General features: G+C 39.3%; 1 long non-coding RNA gene across 1 annotated transcript in view; it reads right to left on the reverse strand.

The window, feature by feature from the left end:
* LOC113633869 (uncharacterized) overlaps positions 1 to 17,292 on the reverse strand; it is a 237,564-nt gene extending 220,272 nt beyond the window's left edge. Inside the window, exon 1 of the long non-coding RNA XR_003438401.1 lies at positions 17,262 to 17,292. This is a non-coding gene — a long non-coding RNA (uncharacterized LOC113633869). The remainder of the gene's footprint in view (positions 1 to 17,261) is intronic.
* Positions 17,293 to 21,751: the final 4,459 nt, after the last annotated feature.

Raw genomic sequence — 21,751 nt, forward strand, 5'->3', positions numbered from 1 at the left:
ATGAAGAAAAGAGGTAGATAATCAAAAAAGACACACCGTGTTAATAGTTATTATTTGTAAGTCTGGGACCCCCGACTCCCTTGAGAGCTCTAATAATGGGAACTCACTCTGTCATCCTCAGCTTGATGAGAATGACTGACCTGGAACAAAAACAGCTGCAGTCTTCCTCTGCAGGTTTCTTACAACCTGGTTCAGACAGTGTGAATTTTTCACTCCAGTGAAAGGAAGGACATACACACATGCATCAGAAAACAGAAGTTCAGGAAAGACAGAAAGTTGCTTGCCTTCTGAGATCTTATCAGGGCAGGACAGCTGCCCTGTGGCCTGGAGGGGGTGGGGTGGGCAGTCATCTGTACGGGAGTTCAAAGCAAAAACGTCTGAACTCTTCTGTGATGGACTCATTCTCTGGCCCTTATCACTCTGACTGCTACAAAAAAAAGAGAGGCGGAAGACCTTTCTACTGTGTGCTATGACATGTATCCTTTTTCAACATTCCACTTCTACAAAAAGTGGCCCGATATGTCCTTTTGAACTTGAGATGGAGGTTTGATATTCTGGTCACCTCTTGTGCAATGTTAAAGAAGGGGTAAAATTTGGGCACTTCTCATCCACTCTGTCTCCTCTGCCAGGTGGCCAAAGGCCTTGAGCACACTAAACAAATAAGTTAGTACAAATGCTGGAATTCTCTCAAGTTCAAAACCTAATTTGTCCTAAAGGTCTTGTCATTCATATGAATAAGAAAAAAAAAAAGGAGGCAGATCAAATCTTAGAAGTACAACAAGGTAAAGAGAAAACTAATTTCCTCTTTAATCTTAGAGAGAGACTCCTTAAGGTAGACACTTGATGTAACTAAATATTTTATTCAAAAATTTTCCTTTTTTTACCATCCTCTGTCCTGCATGCTCATAGGCCAATTTTATGACACCAGATACATGGATGGACATTAGGTGTTACAAACAAATATGACAAGGTGACACAAGAGAAGAAAATTGAACGATATTCATCTAAAGTGACATTTATACCCCCTAATAAGTAGACAAATATTGTACTGATCTTAATCTTGATCTGTAACAGTAGTCCTCCCCCTTCTCTGTGTGAGTGGATGGTAGGATCATAAACAGATGGAAAATCTTGTCATTCAGGCTAAACTAAGAGAAATGTGGGATATTAAATAAATAAGGAAACTTTAGGCAAGTTGTTTCAAGTCATGGGATGGACTTTGTGAGGCCAACTTGTCTAAGATGGGAACTGTATTTCCCTGATTCTCCTTCTCTGTAGATGTAATAGAAGTCTAGCTAAGAATCAGCCAAGAGAGGAATGTACTCATGTTTTAGAAGAAAGGAATGAAGCAGACATCATTAGTCTCCAAGGTTGGAAAGATCAGACACAGGGACTGAAAAACACAGCTGTGCCCGATGGCTCCCAGTTGACTGTTGCTTTTATCTACTCCATGTCCAGCTTATCTTCCCAACAGCTGCACCTGCTGAAACTAACAGTCCCAGGGCAACCACTGGGCACTTAGCTTCAGGCTCACAGAGGCAGTGAGTCCTCTTCTTGTATCACCAATGATAATTTCACTATGCACTTTTGGGAATTTCATTCTGGGAAGAAGTTCATGAGATTGTTTAAAATGTAGATGACTCTAAAAAGGTTAAGGACAAAAATGATTCCAATTCTCCATGATCTCTTCCAGAAAATAGAAGCAGGAGGAATACTTCCTAGCTTATTCCATGAAGCCAGGATTATTCTAATATTAGAACTAGATAAAGACAATACAAGAAATACAAGAAATGAAAATTATAGACCAATGTCACTCATGAATATAGATTAAAAATTCTCAACAAACAACAGGAAATTGAATTCAACAATGTATGAAAATAATTATGTACTATGACTAGTGGGGATTTCTTCTAGGTATGCAAGAATAGTTCAATATTTAGAAGCCAATTAACGTAACCCATCATATCAACAAGAAAAATCATATGATACCAATCAATTCAGAAAGAGCATTTGACATAATTTAACCCCTAGTCATGATAAAAACTCTCAGCAAGCTAGAAATAGATGTTTCCACAATTTGATAAAAAACATATACAAAAAACCCAATAGCTAACTATTAGAAGAGGTCATTGAGAGGATGTGACCACTGGCTGATCTGAGAGCTGGGGCCCAGCAACTGCATGCTCCTCACTCTCTCCCCTTCCTCAGAACATACACTCTGCCCACCGTGGGAGCCATTTTTAAGGACACAGTCTTGAAAGAGCAATTAGTTTTTGAGATAATCTGGATGGCATATGAGGCTGAACCCCATTAAGGCCTCTATATAAACTTTTAAGATTCTGGTGGGTGGGTGCAGAGATCTACTCATCTTATAGTGACACAAGACAAGCCTGGTAAGTAAATTCCCTTGTTTTTTAACCTGCCACATAACAATCTGGAGTGGACTGCCTCTTTCGCTGGTCTCTCCTTGCCCTCCGTGGACAGGGGCCAGTTGGATAAACCAATGTAACATCATTCTCAATGGTGAGAAACTAGATGCTCTTCCCCTAAAACTGGGATCAAGGCAAGGATGTCCCTTCTCACCACTTCTATTTAACATCATTAAGGAAGTCCTGGCTAGTGCAATCAGACAGTAGAAGGAAACAAAAGGTATACAAATTGAGAAGGAAGAAATAAAACTGTCTTTTTTCACAGATCATATGATTGCCTATGTAGAAAATCCCAGAGTCGAGGAGATTGGTTCAAGATGGCGAAGTAGAAGGATGTGCTCTCACTCCCTCTTGCAAAAACATCAGAATCACAACTAACTGCTGAACAATCATCAACAGGAAGACACTGGAACTTACCAAAAAAGATACCCCATATCCAAAGACAAAGGAGAAGCCACAATGAGACAGTAGGAGGGGCGCAATCACAATAAAATCAAATCCCATAACTGCTGGGTGGGTGACTAACAAAGTGCAGAACACTTATACAACAGAAGTCCACCCACTGGAGTGAAGGTTCTGAGCCCCACGTCAGGCTTCCCAATCTGGGGGTCAGGCAATGGGAGTAGGAATTCCTAGAGAATCAGACTTTGAAAGCTAGCAGGATTTGATTGCAGGACTTTGACAGGACTGGGGGAAACAGAGATTCCACTTGTGGAGGGCACACACAAAGTAGTGTGCGCATCGGGACCCAGGGGAAGGAGCAGTGACCCCACAGGAGACTGAACCAGACCTACCTGCTAGTGTTGGAGGGTCTCCTGCAGAGGCGGGGGATGGCTGTGTCTCACCGTGAGGACAAGGACAGTGGCAGCAGAAGTTCTGGGAAGTACTCTTTGGCGTGAGCCCTCCAAGGGTCCACCATTAGCCTCAGCAAAGACCCCGGGTAGGCTCCAGTGTTGGGTTGCCTCAGGCCAAACAACCAACAGGGAGGGAACCCAGCCCCACCCAATCCACCCATCAGCAGACAAGTGGATTAAAGTTTTACTGAACTCTGCCCACCAAAGCAACAGCCAGCTCTACTCACCACCAGTCTCTGCCATCAGTAAACTTGCACAAGCCCCTTAGATAGCCTCATCCACCAGAGGGCAGACAGCAGAAGCAAGAAGATCTACAATTCTGCAGCCTGTGGAGCAAAAACCACATTCACAGAAAGATAGACAAGATGAAAAGGCAAAGGGCTATGTACCAGATGAAGGAACAAGATAAAACCCCAGAAAAACAACTAAATGAAGTGGAGATAGGCAACCTTACAGAAAAAGAATTCAGAATAATGACAGTTAAGATGATCCAGGACCTTGGGAAAAAAATGGAGGCAAAGATTGAGAAGATGCAAGAACTGTTTAAAACAAATCTAGAAGAATTAAAGAACAAACAAACAGAGATGAACAACACAATAACTGAAATGAAAAATACACTAGAAGGAATCAATAGCAGAACAACTGAGGCAGAAGAACGGATAAGTGACCTGGAAGACAGAATGGTGGAATTCACTGCTGTGGAACAGAATAAAGATAAAAGAATGAAAAGAAGTGAAGACAGCCTAAGAGACCTCTGGGACAACATTAAATGCAACAACATTCACATTATACGGGTCCCAGAAGGAGAAGAGAGAGAGAAAGGACCCGAGAAAATATCTGAACAGATTATAGTTGAAAACTTCCCTAACGTGGGAAAGGAAATAGTCATGCAAGTCCAGGAAGTGCAGAGAGTCCCATACAGGATAAACCCAAGGAGAAACACACCAAGACACATAGTAATCAAATTGGCAAAAATTAAAAACAAAGAAAAATTACTGAAAGCAGCAAAGGAAAAATGACAAATTACCTACAAGGGAACTCCCATAAGGTTAACAGCTGATTTCTCAGCAGAAACTCTACAAGCCAGAAGGGAGTGGCATGATATACTGAAAGTGATGAAAGGGAAGACCCTACAGCCAAGATTACTTTACCTGGCCAGGATCACATTCAGATTCGATGGAGAAATCAAAAGCTTTACAGACAAGCAAAAGCTAACAGAATTCAGCACCACCAAACTAGCTCTACGAAAAATGCTAAAGGAACTTCTCTAAGTGGGAAACACAAGAGAAGAAAAGGACGTACAAAAACAAAACCAAAACAATTAAGAAAATGGTCATAGGAACATACATATTGATAATTACCTTAAACGTGAATGGATTAAATGCTCCAACCAAAAGACACAGGCTTGCTGAATGAATACAAAAACAAGACCCATATATATGCTGTCTACAAGAGACCCACTTCAGACCTACGGACACATTCAGACTGAAAGTGAAGGGATGGAAAAAGATATTCCATGCATATGGAAAACAAAAGAAAGCTGGATAGCAATACTCATATCAGATAAAATAGACTTTAAAATAAAGAATGTTACAAGAGACAAGGAAGGACACTACATAATGATCAAAAGATCAATCCAAGTAAAAGATATAACAATTATAAATATATATGCACCCAACATAGGAGCACCTCAATACATAAGGAAACTGCTAACAGCTCTAAAAGAGGAAATCGACAGTAACACAGTAAGAGTGGGGGACTTTAACACCTCAGTTACCCCAATGGACAGATAATCCAAACAGAAAATTAATAAGGAAACACAAGCTTTAAATGACACAAAAGACCAGATAGATTAAATTGGTATTTATAAGACATTCCATCCAAAAACAGCAGATTACACTTTCTTCTCAAGTGTGCACGGAACATTCTCCAGGATAGATCACATCTCAAGTCACAAATCAAGCCTCAGTAAATTTAAGAAAATTGAGATCATATCAAGCACCTTTTCTGACCACAAGGCTATGAGATTAGAAATGAATTACAGGGGAAAAAACATAAAAAACACAAACATGGAGGCTAAAAAATACATTACTAAATAACCAAGAGATCACTGAAGAAATCAAAGAGGAAATCAAAAAATACCTAGAGACAAATGATAATGAAAACATGACAATCCAAAACCTATGGGATGCAGCAAAAGCAGTTCTAAGAGGGAAATTTATAGCTATACAAGCCTACCTCAAGAACCAAGAAAAATCTCAAATAAACAATCTAACTTTACACCTAAAGGAAATAGAGAAAGAAGAACAAACAAAACCCACAGTTAGCAGAAGGAAAGAAATCATAAAGTTTAGAGCAGAGATAAATGAAATAGAAAAAAAACAATAGCAAAGATCGATAAAACTAAAAGCTGGTTCTTTGAGAAGATAAACAAAATTGATAAACTATTAGCCAGACTCATCAAGAAAAAGAGGGAAAGGACTCAAATAAATAAAATTAGAAATGAAAAAGAAGAAGTTACAACAGACACCACAGAAATACAAAACATCCTAAGAGACTACTAAAAGCAACTCTATGAAAATAAAATGGACAACCTGGAAGAAATGGACAAATACTTAGAAAGGTATAACCTTACAAAACTGAACCAGGAAGAAATAGAAAATATGAACAGACCAATCACAAGTAATGAATTTGAAACTGTGACTAAAAATCTTCTGACAAACAAAAGTCCAGGCCCAGATGGCTTCACAGGTGAATTTTATCAAACATTTAGAGAAGAGCCAACACCCATCCTTCTCAAACTCTTCCAAAAAATTGCAGAGGAAGGAACACTCCCAAACTCATTCTATGAGGCCACCATCACCGTGATACCAAAACCAGACAAAGATTCTACAAAAAGAGAAAATTACAGACCAATATCACTGATGAATATAGATACAAAAATCCTCAACAAAATACTAGCAAACAGAATCCAACAACACATTAAAATGATCATACACCATGAGCAAGTGGGATTTATCCCAGGGATGCAAGGATTCTTCAATGTACGCAAAACAATCAATGTGATACACCATATTAACAAACTGAAGAAGAAAAGCCATATGATCATCTCAATAGATGCAGAAAAAGCTTTTGACAAAATTCAACACCCATTTATGATCAAAACTATCCAGAAAGTGGGCATAGAAGGAACCTACCTCAACATAATAAAGGCCATGTATGACAAACCCACAGCAAACATCATTCTCAGTGATGAAAAACTGAAAGCATTTCCTCTAAGATCAGGAACAAGACAAGGATGTCTACTATCTCCACTGTTATTCAACATAGTTTTGGAAGTCCTAGCCACGGCAATCAGAGAAGAAAAAGAAATAAAAGGAATACAAATTGGAAAAGAAGAAGTAAAACTGTCACTGTTTGCAGATGACATGATACTATACATAGAAAATCCTAAAGATGCTACCAGAAAACTACTAGGGCTAATCAATGAATTCAGTAAAGTTGCAGGATACAAAATTAATGCACAGAAATCTCTTGCATTCCTATACACTAATGATGAAAAATCTGAAAGTGAAATTAAGGAAACACTCCCATTTACCACTGCAACAAGGAAAATAAAATACCTAGGAATAAACCTACCTAAGGAGACAAAAGACCTGTATGCAGAAAACTATGAGACACTTTTGAAAGAAATTAAAGATGATACCAACAGATGGAGAGATATACTATGTTCTTGTATTGGAAGAATCAACATTGTGAAAATGACTATACGACACAAAGCAATCTACAGATTCAATGCAATCCCTATCAAACTACCACTGGCATTTTTCACAGAACTAGAGCAAAAAATTTCACAATTTGTATAGAGACACAAAAGACCCCGAATAGCCAAAGCAATCTTGAGAAAGAAAATCGGAGCTGAGGAAATCAGGCTCCTGGACTTCAGACTATACTACAAAGCTACAGTAATCAAGACAATATGGTACTGGGACAAAAACAGACATATAGATCAATGGAACAGGATAGAAAGCCCAGAGATAAACCCACACACCTATGGTCAACTAATCTATGACAAAGGAGGCAAGGATATATAATGGAGAAAAGACAGCCTTTTCAATAAGTGGTGCTGGGAAAACTGGACAGCTACATGTGAAAGAATAAAATTAGAACACTCCCTAACACCATACACAAAAATAAACTCAAAATGGATTAGAGACCTAAATGTAAGACCAGACACCATAAAACTCTTAGAGGGAAACATAGGAAGAACAGTCTTTGACATAAATCATAGCAAGATCTTTTTTGATCCACCTCCTAGAGTAATGGAAATAAAAACAAAAATAAACAAATGGGACCTAATAAAACTTCAAAGCTTTTGCAAAGAAGGGAAACTACAAACAAGACAAAAAGACAACCCTCAGAATGGGAAAAAATATTTGCAAATGAATCAACGGACAAAGGATTAATCTCCAAAATATATAAACAGCTCATGCAGCTCAATATTTAAAGAAACAAACAATCCAATCCTAAAACGGGCAGAAGACCTAAACAGACATTTTTCCAAAGAGGACATACAGACAGCCAAGAAGCACATGAAAAGCCGCTCAACGTCACTAATTAATAGAGAAATGCAAATGAAAACTACAATGAGGCATCACCTCACACCAGTTAGAATGGGCATAAGAAAATCTACAAACAACAAATGCTTGGAGAGGGTGTGGAGAAAATGGAACCCTCTTGCACTGTTGGTGGGAATGTAAGTTGTACAGCCACTATGGAGAACAGTATGGAGGTTCCTTAAAAAACTAAAAATAGAATTACCATATGACCCAGCAATCCTACTACTGGGCATATACCCAGAGAAAACCATAATTCAAAAAGACACATGCACCCCAATGTTCATGGCAGCACTATTTACAATAGCCAGGTGATGGAAGCAACCTAAATGCCCATTGACAGCTGAATGGATAAAGAAGATGTGGTACATATATACAATGGAATATTAGCCATAAAAAGGAACGAAATTGGGCCATTTGTAGATACGTGGATGGATCTAGAGACTGCCATATAGAGTGAAGTAACTCAGAAAGAGAAAAACAAATATCGCATATTAACGCATATATGTGGAACCTAGAATAATGGTACAGATGAACAGGTTTGCAGGGCAGAAATTGAGACAAAGATGTAGAGAACAAGCGTATGGACACCAAGGGGGGAAAGCAGCAGTGGGGCGGGTGGGGTGGGGGTGGGATGAATTGGGAGATTGGGATTGACATGTATACACTGATGTGTATAAAATAGATGACTAATAAGAACGTACTGTATAAAAAAATAAATAAAATTCAGAGAAGAAAAAAAGCCCAAGTATTGCCCAACCAGTTATATTAATTGATAGTGATAGTACTCCTAATTTGATACCATAGAAACCATGTTGTGAAATCATATATTTTTCTCAGTTTTAAGGAAAAAAAAAAAGAAAATCCCAGAGTCAATAACAAAAACAACAACAAAAGTCCTGGAACTAATAAGTATATATAGCAAGATTATAGGATTCAAGGTTAATATAAGAAAACTAGATTCCATTCTCACATATTACCAATGAATGATTAGTAAGTGAAGTTTTTTAAAAATACCATTTATAATGCACAAAATAAAACCAAAAAAAAAAAAGGTAAAAGTTCTTAGGTAGAACCAGGGCCCAGGAATATCAGGGCACCTGAATGCTCAGGTCCTCTCCTGCTGAGAGCAGGGTTGGTTCCACCATCAGTTATGGCAACGGTTAGATCCAAGTTTCATGAATCAGATGCAAGGTGGCAGGTTCTTAGAGGCTATAGTGAATAAAACGATGGGGACTTCCCTCTGAGAGAAGGAAGGAAGAGTTTTAAAAGAGAAAGTCTTGGAGCTCCCATGTCTTGGTCATAGGGTTGTCTTTACTGAAAAGTACATAGAGATTTAGATGAGACCTGGAAAAATCATCTTGTGGGACTGAGGAGAGATGAGAAGTGGAGTAAATAAATGCACATTTTATCTCTGCTCAGCCAACAAGTGGCTGAGTGACTTTAATAATATTTTAATATACATATTTATCATGGTCGATTGCCATTCTCCTGGTGACAGACATCTGAGTTATTTTGTGTTTGGGCTATTATGAATAAAGTTACTAAAAGCAAAAAAATAAAAATAAAATGTATTTTAAAAAGATCAGAGTAGACTATGGATTATAATTCTTCTTTCACTCCTACCAGTGAGCTCATATCCCAGTTATAACTTTACATAATGGTGATTCATAACCAAGTCAGGATCTCATTATAGCTTGGAAACCTGATCATTTTCCATTGACTTATCCAGTATATAAAAAAACAGAATTTCTCCTTTGCATTTTCTTCAACTATTTTCCCAAGAGAAACTGAGTTACCTCATGACAGTAAACCTAAATATGAGGAAATCTATTTTCTGGTGAAGTGCAATGGCCATAGCAGTAGATTTGATTTCTTAATTCCTAATTTATGCAATTTGATAAGTTCAATACTGTCTGATAAAGTCAACAGACCATCAGTTTGTTCTACTACAGTACATCTCCTTAAGCATTTTTCTTGACTTCTACTTGTCCTCTAGAAATATCCCTTCTAAATACATAGTTGAATCTTTTCTGAGAGTTTTTTAATCTAATGCCATTGTTTTATTTGCATATTTCTGAAAACTCTAATTATAGATCATTTTCTTCAAACTGTTCATCTAAAAACTAAAAATTGTAGCCTAATGGAAATTGGACTTAGTGTTTTCATATTGCTTTTCATCTTAGGGACATGGCGTTCTTATTAAATGCCATTCCTATTGTTCCTCAGCATACTATCGATCTTATTGAGTGTTAATTTATTCTTCTCATTTTCCAAAGCACTAAAGAGATACATAAAATCCTGTGGATTTAGGCCACTTGCCTGGACAAAATAGGTTTATTCTTTATTATAGTACTTCTTGATATAGGCCAATAAGAATGTCCTCTTGATGCCTTCTTGTTTTTATTTGAGTCCACAACATATAAGAGGTTAAAGAAGTTGTGTGGCCTTTATATGACATTTGTAGTCAGTTCAGATAACTGTACAGTTGGATGTTAGAAAATATTTACTCTGGGCCTCAATAACAAAAAGTTTGAAAGTTTATTACAATATCTAAGAAATATTATAAGACTACCTCATGCTTTTTAATGATGCAGATAAAGGATTGGTGAGGCTGAAATAAAGTTATTTTTATAAGCTGTCAGCTTTAGAAGTTAATAAAATGTGTTTTCCAGAGTATGAATTCAACTTGGATTTTAAAATGTATTTTAAATGTATAAGTATATCTGTTTCCAAGATTTATTGTAATTAATACAAAGCCATAAACCTTCAGGGAGATCACATTACCAACTGTAGGAGTCTGGTCAAAGACCTTATCCTTTCTGAGCCTATGACTACTAAATGTAAATTAGCATATGAATTAAAATGAATTGTCTTTTTATGCATCTAGAATATATGTATTTATCTATCTGACCTACCATTTGCATATATATTTATCTAATCATCTACCATCTTTCAGTTATTTATCTATATAATCTCTATATACATATGTTGTATCTGGGATATAGTTGGGGTTCTCAATAAATGTAGCTATTCTTCATCTAACCTAGGGGTGGTTGATTTGGAGGTAGGGCAGAGTAATAACATAAAAAAAAACAGACTTACAGTCAGAGAAGTCCTGGAGTACCCAAAATATTAGCAAGGAAAACCTTTAAAAGTTAATTCTCTGCTCAGTTACTCCTTCACCCTTATTTCCCCACTTAACTGCTGATTTTCTATCACATCGCATGGCTAAAATGACATCCTCTGAGAAGTTTTCTCTTACCAACCCATTGGACTCAAGTGCCCCTTCCACTGTATTATATTGATTTGTTCTTACTTCTTTGTTCGTTCTTATCAGTTTGTGCTCATACCACAGTATGATGAAATCATCTGTTCTCTATGCTAGTACTAAACCACCTAAACAATATCTACCTCTCTTATTCATTTATATGTTCATTTTATATGTAATTCAAGTAATATTTCTTTACAATAACTTGCTTTCAGATAGTTTCCTTAGTGTTCGGAATAGAAAATAAATCAGACAAGGATATTGCCCTTATGTAGTTATAGTACACTAGAAAGATCCAATCACATAATCACATAGTGATGTTTGAGCTGAGTCTTGAAAGACAAGTAGGTGTTTGCTTATCTGAGAGAGAAGATAAATGGTCCTCATAGAAAGAGCAGCAGGAGCAAAAACATCAAGGGATAAAACACCCGGCCACTCTTTTCTGCATCTTTGGAATCATTTACAATGCCTACAGTATTGGTGGTAATCAAAATTTTTAATGAATAAATGAAGGCAAGAATGATTTCTGTAAAAATACTTAGCAGAGTGCCAAGATTTTATAAAACCTCAATAAATTAAATAAATTCTACATATCAATTAGAACTAATCTGAGAGTGAAGAAACAGGAGAAATTTTAATTGAGGCATTAAAAATACCAGCTGGTGAGTTTATAGATGACCCTAAACACTGTTGTAAGGATTAGCAACTGCACATTTCATTCATTTCCATCTTTTGAGAGGCATAAATTCTTTTTGCCTTATTGTCTCCCAATAATGGAGTTTCCACTCATGAATTAACAGAACAGGTGAAGAAATGCTAATACAAGGATAAGGGGGATTTTAAATTCTGTGGTCTCCAAGAACTTCTCAGCAGTCGACCTCCATAGACTATCTTCTTATTTTTCTCAAACCCATGTCTTGCCTTTCAATTATTACTCAGGTTGATGTCTTCTGATCTCATGCTCTATCACAACCCAAACACAACCTCTCCCAAACTCCTCTCATGCTCTTTATTTCCTATCCTCCAAATTCATATGTGACTTCTCTACTTACAATATAATCAACTAGAGATGGAGCCTTTGTACACTGGGGTTCCTAGGAGTGGAGCCTTCACAGTCTAGTCCTAGGCAGTCTCGGCCTCACTGGTTTGGGGTCCCAATCTGTCCCTCTCTCACCTCATTCTTGCGGTTGCAATCACTTTTCTTTATCTCATTTGTTTATCTTAAAGCCCTAACCTTGTTACTGGCATAACACATTTAATTTCTACTAATTAATATCCTTGGTAATAGGAGAGATTATTCGTGAAATAGTGCCTAAGAATGTGAGCACTTGTTTTTGAATCCTGCTTACTCCATGTAGTGAGGGAGCACAGGTAAATTTCTTATCTATAGAATGGAGACAGAGTATAATCTACTTTATTGGATAGTTAGGAGGACAAAATGCAATATTACATGTAGAGCTATTCCAGGAGACCCACTTAAAACGCCTCATTATCAGCTTAAAGCCTCCCTAACACCTACCATATAGTTAATTACTTTCTTTCCCCTCTTATGGGAAAAAAATAAATATGAATTAAAACCACTTGTGACTTTTAACTATTTTTCTTAAACATATAACAAGATCTTTGTATTTTTTTCTCAGAAAGATACCATTTCAAAAATTGTTACTAATAGCCCTGAGAATTGTTTTGGAATTCAGGTTTTTTTTCCAGCTGTGGGAGGGAAAAGGTAGGAGGGTAATATTTAAACTGGGAATGGTTCATATCCTACACTAATCTTTTTGGGACTGTTATATTTGGGATGCAGTTTGATATGTTGAATTGCCTGCATCTATGATTCTGGCAGGGGCTAGGGAAACAAAAATGTGTTCCCAAACCTTTAAACCAGGTTTGTCTTGCTTTCAGTCTTTTATCAAGGCAACTGTCCCCCGCCCCCTGCCCAAACTATTAAATGGTAGTACATTCTGGTATAAGTTACAGAAATATGTTTTACAATAATGAAAATGATAATGGCGATGATGATGATAAACATTAATATAGAATTTGTTTTCATTTTAAAGTATTAGCTTATCCATCTAATGTCTTAATAATATGGATGTTTTGAAGTATGTATAAAACCCAAATACCTTGACCCACATGAATCCTTTCTATACCTAGACCTATTACCCTCTTATTGGTAGAGCCTGGTAGAGGTCCCTGAAACTCCATTTGTGGGTTGGGGCACCCAAAGAAGATACCAATTTATAACAAAATTTTATTTCTTTGGCCACTAGACATCCCCCTAAATTAGTTCCAGCCTGAGTGTCTTAACTATAAATCCAGCTGACAAAATGTAATTATAACCACATGGATTGAATTTATGTTTAAAATACGAGCATACGACTCCTCAAGGACCGGCAGGCAAGTTAAAAAAATACTCCACCTTTTCTCTACTGTTAGCTGCACTACATCCATCTGGATTGGAATATGCTGTAAAATTGAACCCTTCCTCTTTAGCTAAGTGTTCTCTTCTTTCCTCCATCTCTGCTCTTACTTTTTCTTTTAAATTTGGCCCAGAGAAGGTAGGAAGCAGCATTAAAGGTTGCTAGTATTTTCCCAGTTCATGGAGTCAGGGCTGTGTTCTCCAGGAGCTTCGGGTATGGCTGCTCCATTCCAGGGGATACCATATACATAGACCATGATCTACCATGGACTCATACAAGCTGTGGCTCTGGATTGTTCCTTGGGTCAAGAGTTCCTCTCCCTATTTTAACTTTTTTGTTGTTGTTGTTGAGGGACTCTACTTTGAACTTTACTCCTAGGAACAGAAAGTAAGTTCATAATTAGATTAACCTAACACTTCTATATGAACAAGGATTGGATTGGACCCAACAGATAACCAATAAGAATCAATTATTTATTTATTTCATCATTCACACAATCACCCAAACATTTATTGAGGTTTGCAGTGCTTGATATAGAAACCAGAAAGGGAATAAAACAGACATAAAGTCTGCCTTCACAGAGCCTATAGTTTACTGGTAGAGTCTGATGTTAATCAGATGTACAAAACTTTGTAATAAAAAAATGTATTATAAATTTTTAAAAAAATCAAAAGTGGACAGTGCATATCAGAAATCAGATCTGGTCTGTAGGCATCATGGAGGGCCTTCCAGAAGAATTTAAGAGTTGAATTGCGATATGAAGATGAGTAGGAGTTGATAAATTCAGAGAGAGAGACAGGAAATTGCATGGCCAGCTTGTAAAAACTGAGGAAAGTCGGCCTGACAACACACAGTGAGCAAGGAGGAATGCATATAAGCAGATGAGCTTGAAAAGTCCACATTACTCAAAAGGCCAAACTAAGGATTGCGGCCATTGTGATAAGGAGCAGTGGGGAGCCCTTCAAAGGTTTTAAGGAAATAAATGTCACAACTATGTTTGCATTTTTAAAAAATCACTCTGCCTCTGTTGAGAATCAATTGAGAATTAAGAGTGGATCCTGGAAAAGTTAGGAAACTATTGCAGTATTTAACAAAAGAGAGGTAGACAGGAAGGTAATGGTCATGATCTAGCATGGATTCTAGATTTCTCTGGGTTTTAAGGAGAAATTCCTGAGATCTCTCCCACCCCACCCCCATCTCCATCTCCACATCTTTTCCTTTCTTGCCCATCACACATCTCTTATAAGCTATCTTCCAAACTCACATTGACTCCCTTTCTTCATAGAATATAATCTCAACACTGCTCATATATTTGGATAACTACTAGCTATACTTGTAATATAATTTGCTGGTCAGTTACTGGAGGTGGATACCTCTCTCAAGTTGAACCTTAAAGATTATATTTCTTAAATATTTGGACTTCTAATTCAGAGGCATGAAATCTTGAAGTTTGCTGAAATTGAAGTTTTGGTACTTTACAGTCAATATCTTTTTTTATGATACTCTGATTGTTTTCTCAAAAGAAGCTTTACAAAATATATAAAGATAAATGAACTGTATTTTTGAAATATTGAAAATGGGATTTCTTTCTCATGACAACAGTACTTCAGTTGTCACACTAAAGATTTACTGTTATTTCTATTTTGTGAAGAACAGAAAAATTGCTCATGTGGGCATCTGGTTGTTCAAATGTGTTTAATATCATTGTTGGTCACTGAGTTGACCTATCTATGTTTTGTTGTTTTGTTCCATTTTGGTTGATTTTATTTTGGACTGTGATATTAAAATACTGCATAATATATAAAAGCATCCAGTGACACATAAATTTAAACATTTGAAAGAGTTTTATATTGATAAAGTGGAAGTCAATATTACTGAAAATAAAATTTGGAATATTTTGAGTGTCACAATATAATTTTAAGGTATGATTATCATTCTTCATAAAATAATTGATGCCCAGGCATCCTATAAATCTTTTGTGTACATAATTATCTTTGTAACATTGGCCTTAAATGTACCCCCCCAAACTGAAATGATTTCAGACGTTTTATATTCCAGTTCAATATTTATATCCTTAAGCCTTATGAATTTCAAAATTATTTGTTTTCTCACAGTATGTTTATACCCATAAACATTATAGCAAAGTTAGCGATTTTATTGTTATGTACATTGTAATGACCAAGATCATATGGTACAATAATCTTGGTAAAATTAACCATGGTAAAAATAACAATGATAAAATTAACTAAAGGGAAGATAAAGAAAGGTGTTAGGAAACATCATTTTGTGATCTGAAATTCTAAGTATCCTAATAGTCACAATGGGGTTGTCTGTGTGTGTGTGTGTGTGTGTGTGTGTGTGTGTGCGTGCACGTGTAAAATATTCAAGATAATTCATTTTCAATTCTGAAGCTTCTGCTAAGCTCAGTTAATTGTATTTTGTCATAATAGGGCAGTGATTTCCTTTTTTTTTGTAGCAGTAGCATCTCTTTTGGACAAAATCTTATTTGAATCAGTGTTAAAATGGATAAAGGTGGCTTTACTTTGGCTTGAGCAGGATGGGTGTCCCTAAGCCTGTTCTCTTCATGTCATTGAAACTTTGTGTAACCAGTAGGTTTCTGAAGATCTTTTTGGAAGAAACCATTTTATAGACAACAAGGGCAAGAAAAACCTTCTACAATGGAAACATGAGACTTAACTGCATAACTTACTAATCAATCGTGAACGAGTCATAATCTGAAACAATATTTTCATTTGTAAAATGAAGATGATGATAAGTAATTCAATAAAATGAATGTCAGAATGGTGATTGGCAAGCAGCTGGTGCTCAGCAACTCACTTGCCCACAAATTTGTCTCCAGATGCTTGTAATCATGCATCACAAACTGGCTTCTGCAGCGCTAATACGTAGATTAGCACCCAGTGAATCTATGATGGAGCACACATGGGATCAATTCCTTTGGAAAGGATAAGAAGGAAGTGGATAGAGCAAAGGGAAAAGTTGAGTTTCTATGAGGTTCCAACAAAGACACTGTCTAACCGTGGGAAGAGCTCGGGAACAAAATGGCTCAGCAAACGTCCCATATCGAGCCAAAAAGGCTGGGCATCTCATACCCATGCCACTCGTCCAACGACACAGGACACTCCAGGTAGGGTGTGACCACCTCCCTGGGACTTTTAAATCCTCCTTCTACTGTCTGCCCTGGCAATTCAGATATTTAAATTTCATATAACATGAAAGCACTTGTTTTTCAAGTGCTTCTAGGAACCAGCCTAGTATCAAGTTTGAACCATCTCCTAGGGTCTTTGCCAGAGTATTAAAACTTCTATCTTGGAAGAATGCTCCAAAATTAAAAAACAAACAAAAAACTCTCCATTATCCAATACTGCTTCCTAGTCCCCAATAATAACCACCCTCAGCATCCATATGCCTTCTGTGCATACACCTCCTAGCTGCTGTCAATTCATGCTGGCTGTCTTACAGCTCCTTGGGGATATAGTCCCTTTCTTCTAGTAACAGACCCAATATGCTCCTGGCTGGATTATTCAGTGGTTTAAGACTAGGTAGAGACTTAGTATCCTGTAAGAAAAGTGGGGGCAGCTCCTGGATAGAGGGTTGTATTGAAAGACAGAAACATCTTAATTATCTTTAAAAAACAGTAGGGTACTCACTCTTAATAGGACATGGTGGACCACTTCAGACGACTCATACACTTCAGGTGAATCCGGGAATTCAAGATCCTAAGGTCATAGAATCCATATGTCCCCATCTCAAATGTTAAAAGTTTCATTCTTTCTCAATCAGGGTCCTTAGCTTGTGCCTTGGTTGGTAATAAAACATCCTTTGGCACTTGGTTATCTGATAATTAAGTGCCAGTACTTGTCTTCGGTTTTCTCTAAACTTCCAATGCAGAAGAGCTTATTTTTCATGGTACAAAGGAGACCCTATGGCTTTCACTCATGGCTTTCAGCCTCTCCCTTGCTGTCTTTTGTTTTTTATTTTTCCTCTGGATCATTCATGAAGTCTCCAAACAGCCATCCAGGTCTGCTTTCCTTGCTACTATTTCTCCCCAAATTCTCCAATGGCTGAAACACTGTTATCAAGGAGTGCATGTGCTCCCACACATATAATAATATCCCAATTCATGACCAGTGAGAGTCTGAGCAACTGGACCACCACAGTACCCAGGGACAGAACGTGCTCCCCCTAACACCCCTGATGGAGTCCTCACTGCCAGTCAAGCGATGAGGGATGCATCTACAACACCCCATCTTCCTGCCTGCGGTCTAGACTCCTAGCACCGACGTTCCCTGCCTTTATTCTCTGAGGCAGAGTTAATCATGCAGCGCATTTACCGGGTGGTGACTTTCTTTTTTTCTTAAACTTTAAAGACAGCATTTTTAGTCTTCTTTTCAAAGCAATCGAATTTGAAAACGACTCGAGGCGAAGAGCAGGAAGAACATGAAACCTTCCAGCAGACCGCGCCGGACAGACAGGAGGGAGGCTGAGCAGGTCGGCGACTCCACGTCAGATCTGCTCCATCTTGGAAAGGAGGTCGTCACAGATGCGGGTCAGTTCGTTCCTCGTTTTCTTTCGTCTTTTGTTCAACGTTCTCCTCCGGTGAGTGGATGCCCCTCTGCTCTTCCTCGGGCTCACGTGGAAGTAGGCCTGGCTCCGGGCCTGGACCACCTGCTCTCGGCCAGTTCGAGTTTCTCTTTTGCGCGGGCCTCTCAACTCAAGGCCTCACACCGACCCCGACCCGCCTCCAGCGCCTCCCGCAGCGCCTCGGCCGGCTCTTGAGACGCAGGGACTCCTTTTACACCGCGTGCACGTCGTTCGGGGCACCCTGCAGCTCGTCCAGGATGGCCCGCGCCCAGGACACGCTGAGTAGGCCCGCCCCGGGGCCTCCCGCCCGCCCGCCGGGAGCTCCCGGGGAACCGGCGCCGCCGCGTCGCCTCGGGCGGCCTCCTGCGGGCTGAGGGGCGCGTACGCCCGCGCGCAGTCCCAGGAGCTGGTCCAGCCTCCGCTGCAGGGCCGTTTCCTAAACCCGGACGTGCCAGGCCGCCCGCCCCGCCCCCGCGGCCCCACGCCCCCACGCCCCCACGCCGGAAGCTCCATCAGCCCCGTTGGCGCCGGCCCCGGCCTTCCGGGCCGCAGGAGGCGTAGCGCCGGGACTGCGCCTAGAGGGTCTCCGTGGAAGGGGAGGCGCCGCCGCTCCGGGGTGAGTCCCGCGCGGCCCGCCCGCCGCCCCGCAAGCGTCAGCGTTCGGTCATCCGCCTCCTCGGGCCGCTCTCCGCCCAGGTTGGTACCCTCGGCTGCGCGGCGTCGGGGAAGGGAAACCCTGGTCTGGCGGGGTGGGCGCCCATCCCAGCCCCGGCTGTGCCTTCGAGGAGCTGGGGCCGGGGCCTCAGCCTCCCGAGGGTCGCGCCACGGGGCGCTGTGGTCGGGACCAGAAGCGTCCTGGGCCGGTCGGGGGTTCCCCGCGGCTCCTCAGAGCGGGAACCAGGCTTGGTTCCAGGGCCGCGCTCCCGGCAGGGTGGGCCTTTTCTAGAAGGAGTGAGAATTAACGTAGTCCTCCAAGGCTTGCTCAAGTCGGCCAGACTTTGGCCTGGAGATGCCACTTGGTTTTCAAGTCGTCCAGGGGTCTGGGGAGAGCTTGAGCCACCCAGGCCGGTCAGAGGCGGGTCTCATGTCCTCTGGGGAGGAGGGGGGGGGGCGTTGGCATTGGCCAGTGCTCATTTCTGGAGAATTCCATTACTCGTTTTGGTGTCCACCTGTAGAAGGAAGGGGAAGGAAGCGGTTTGGGCAGGGCGAGAAGTTGAGCTATGACGTAAGCCTGAGAACAGCTTCAGCCCGCTCCGCGGGCAGGGCTGGAGCGAAACTGGCTCAGCACAGTTGTCTGGAATGCGCCTGAAATGTCCAAGTCTTTAGACGCCATCGCAGTGAGCCATTCATTAGGTGTGAGTTGCCGCAGAGAGGTGAGCATGCCTGTGGTGTTTATCTGCTGAAACAGTCTCTTCAAGCAGCTGATAGATGGAGACTGTTGCTGTGACAAGTTCTTCCCTGAAGGGGTACCTGATAGGCACATAACTGCCTGCTGCATCGTGGTTCTGGGATAACTAAACTCGTCCATGGACAGTATACAGACCCAAATTCTGAAATTTCTTATGAGACTATAACAGGCAAATGAGGTTACGCTTGGTAACAACCACTCCCCAAATCAAAACTTTAGAACAGCAAAGTTTTAGTTTTCACTAATGTAACTTATGCATCATGGGTCACAGGGGATCTCTACTTAATATATTTACTTAGGATGGTGGCTAACAGAACAACCACCATCTTGAATGTTGTTGACTACCAGAGGGAAAAGAGAGTTCTGGAAGTTCTCAAACCAGAAATCACATACTCTGGCCAGGAATCCTCAAATGTCACTTCTGTTCGCCAATATTAGTCAGAAAACAATCCCAGTATGTGTTCAGAAGAGAAGAACTAGCCGCCTAATGACTGCCACAGAAACCTCCCTCATCAGATCTCTAAGTATGCCTCTCACCTCATTACTTCTAACTTCATTAAAGGCTGCTTCCAAACTCCAGTTATCTTGGTATTTGCTGAATTTTTCATTCTCTCTCATTCCAATATGTATTTGCTTGTGCTCTTCCTCTGCTTTTGCCAAGAAATGGTTTTTGAATCGGTAAAAGAAAAGATTATATTTTCATAAACCAGACTTCTTTCTTTTCATTGGTGCTCTCGTTTTAACTTTGGGATGAGTAATCATGTGTCAAGATATGATCTCAGTCAGAAAAACTATGTATCTTCTTTCATCCTAAAGCACCATTTTTCCTCTAGAGTATCCACATTTCTTACATCCTATATGGCCTGTCTCAGCTTGGGTTTGTGGTTTGTTTGTTTTTTTAATCCCTAGAGCACCCTTTAATCATTCCATCGTTTAACTTGAAGCAATTATTTTTTATTCATTAATTAGGCAATTATTAAATACTAAGCAAATAGGAGAAGTCTTAGAATGTTTCATGTGTTTTAATTTACTCTTGTTTTATTTGAGGTTTTAAAGATGAGATTTATCTTATAATTACCTTTTCTGCTAATTCAGTGAGAAATAGAGATCATCTGTTGCATGGAGAAAACATTATTAGAAGAAGCCAAGATTTTCTCAGTCCTCCAGACTTAATTAATCCTGCCTGATAATATCACCTAACTTCAATTTCCTCATCTGTAAAATAAGAAGGTTTCACTAGAAAATCTCTAAGGAATAGCTCACAATTAAAATGAAGTGATTCAGGAACCAATTCTCTGAGGCCAGAAGTTCCTATATAGAACAATAATTCACTTTCTAAATAATGTCATTGTTGGCTTCCAATCCACTGAAGACTTAAAAAAAAAAATCACTGTTCTGTTCTCTGGTGTGTAAAGTTTGTGGGGATAGGAGACACATGTGATATTTAAGTTACAGATTACAAAATAAGCAATATGCTCCAATACTTGGGAATAAATAATCTTTTAAATTACCATAGGGTAAAGACTTACAAGAATGATCCAGATCCTGACATTAGATACTCTCCTGGGATGAGGGGCATGGGAAACTGAGTCTCAAACAGATACAGCCACTAGGATAAATTGCAGTGGTTATGGACAGCAAGTCCGCTCTGACATCTAAAACTGACACCACCACAAATGAACAGTCCGAGTAGCATTTTCAACACCTTGATTATCGTGGCTTCTCTACATATAGTTTTAGTAGATAGACTTGTTACTCCATAAATGTCTGTTATTCACTGAAGAAATAATAGGGATATCTGATCAGATAGCACTGCTAAGAATGGGTGTTGGATTTTAATACAGATTTCTTGTGTCTGTGTTGAGAGTATCAAATAATTTTTCTCCTTATTTTTATTAATGTGGAGAATTACCTTGATTCTCTATGGTAACCAAACTTAATTACTGGAATAAATGCAGTTTGTGTTTTATTATATATATTGCTTGTGTATCCCTGAATTCAGCATGATGATGTTTTATTAAAGAGTATGTCATCTGTAGTCATAAAAAAGATTGGCCTATAAGTTTCCACATCGTAGCGTCCTTGTGGTATTTTGGTATCAACGTTATGTTGCATCATAAAATGATTTCAGTCTCTTCCACTTTTCTC

This window comes from Aethalodelphis obliquidens, unplaced genomic scaffold (assembly GCF_003676395.1).
Source record: "Aethalodelphis obliquidens isolate GAN/ISIS:26980383/991018 unplaced genomic scaffold, ASM367639v1 scaffold41, whole genome shotgun sequence".
NCBI classification, from domain to species: Eukaryota; Metazoa; Chordata; class Mammalia; order Artiodactyla; family Delphinidae; genus Aethalodelphis; species Aethalodelphis obliquidens.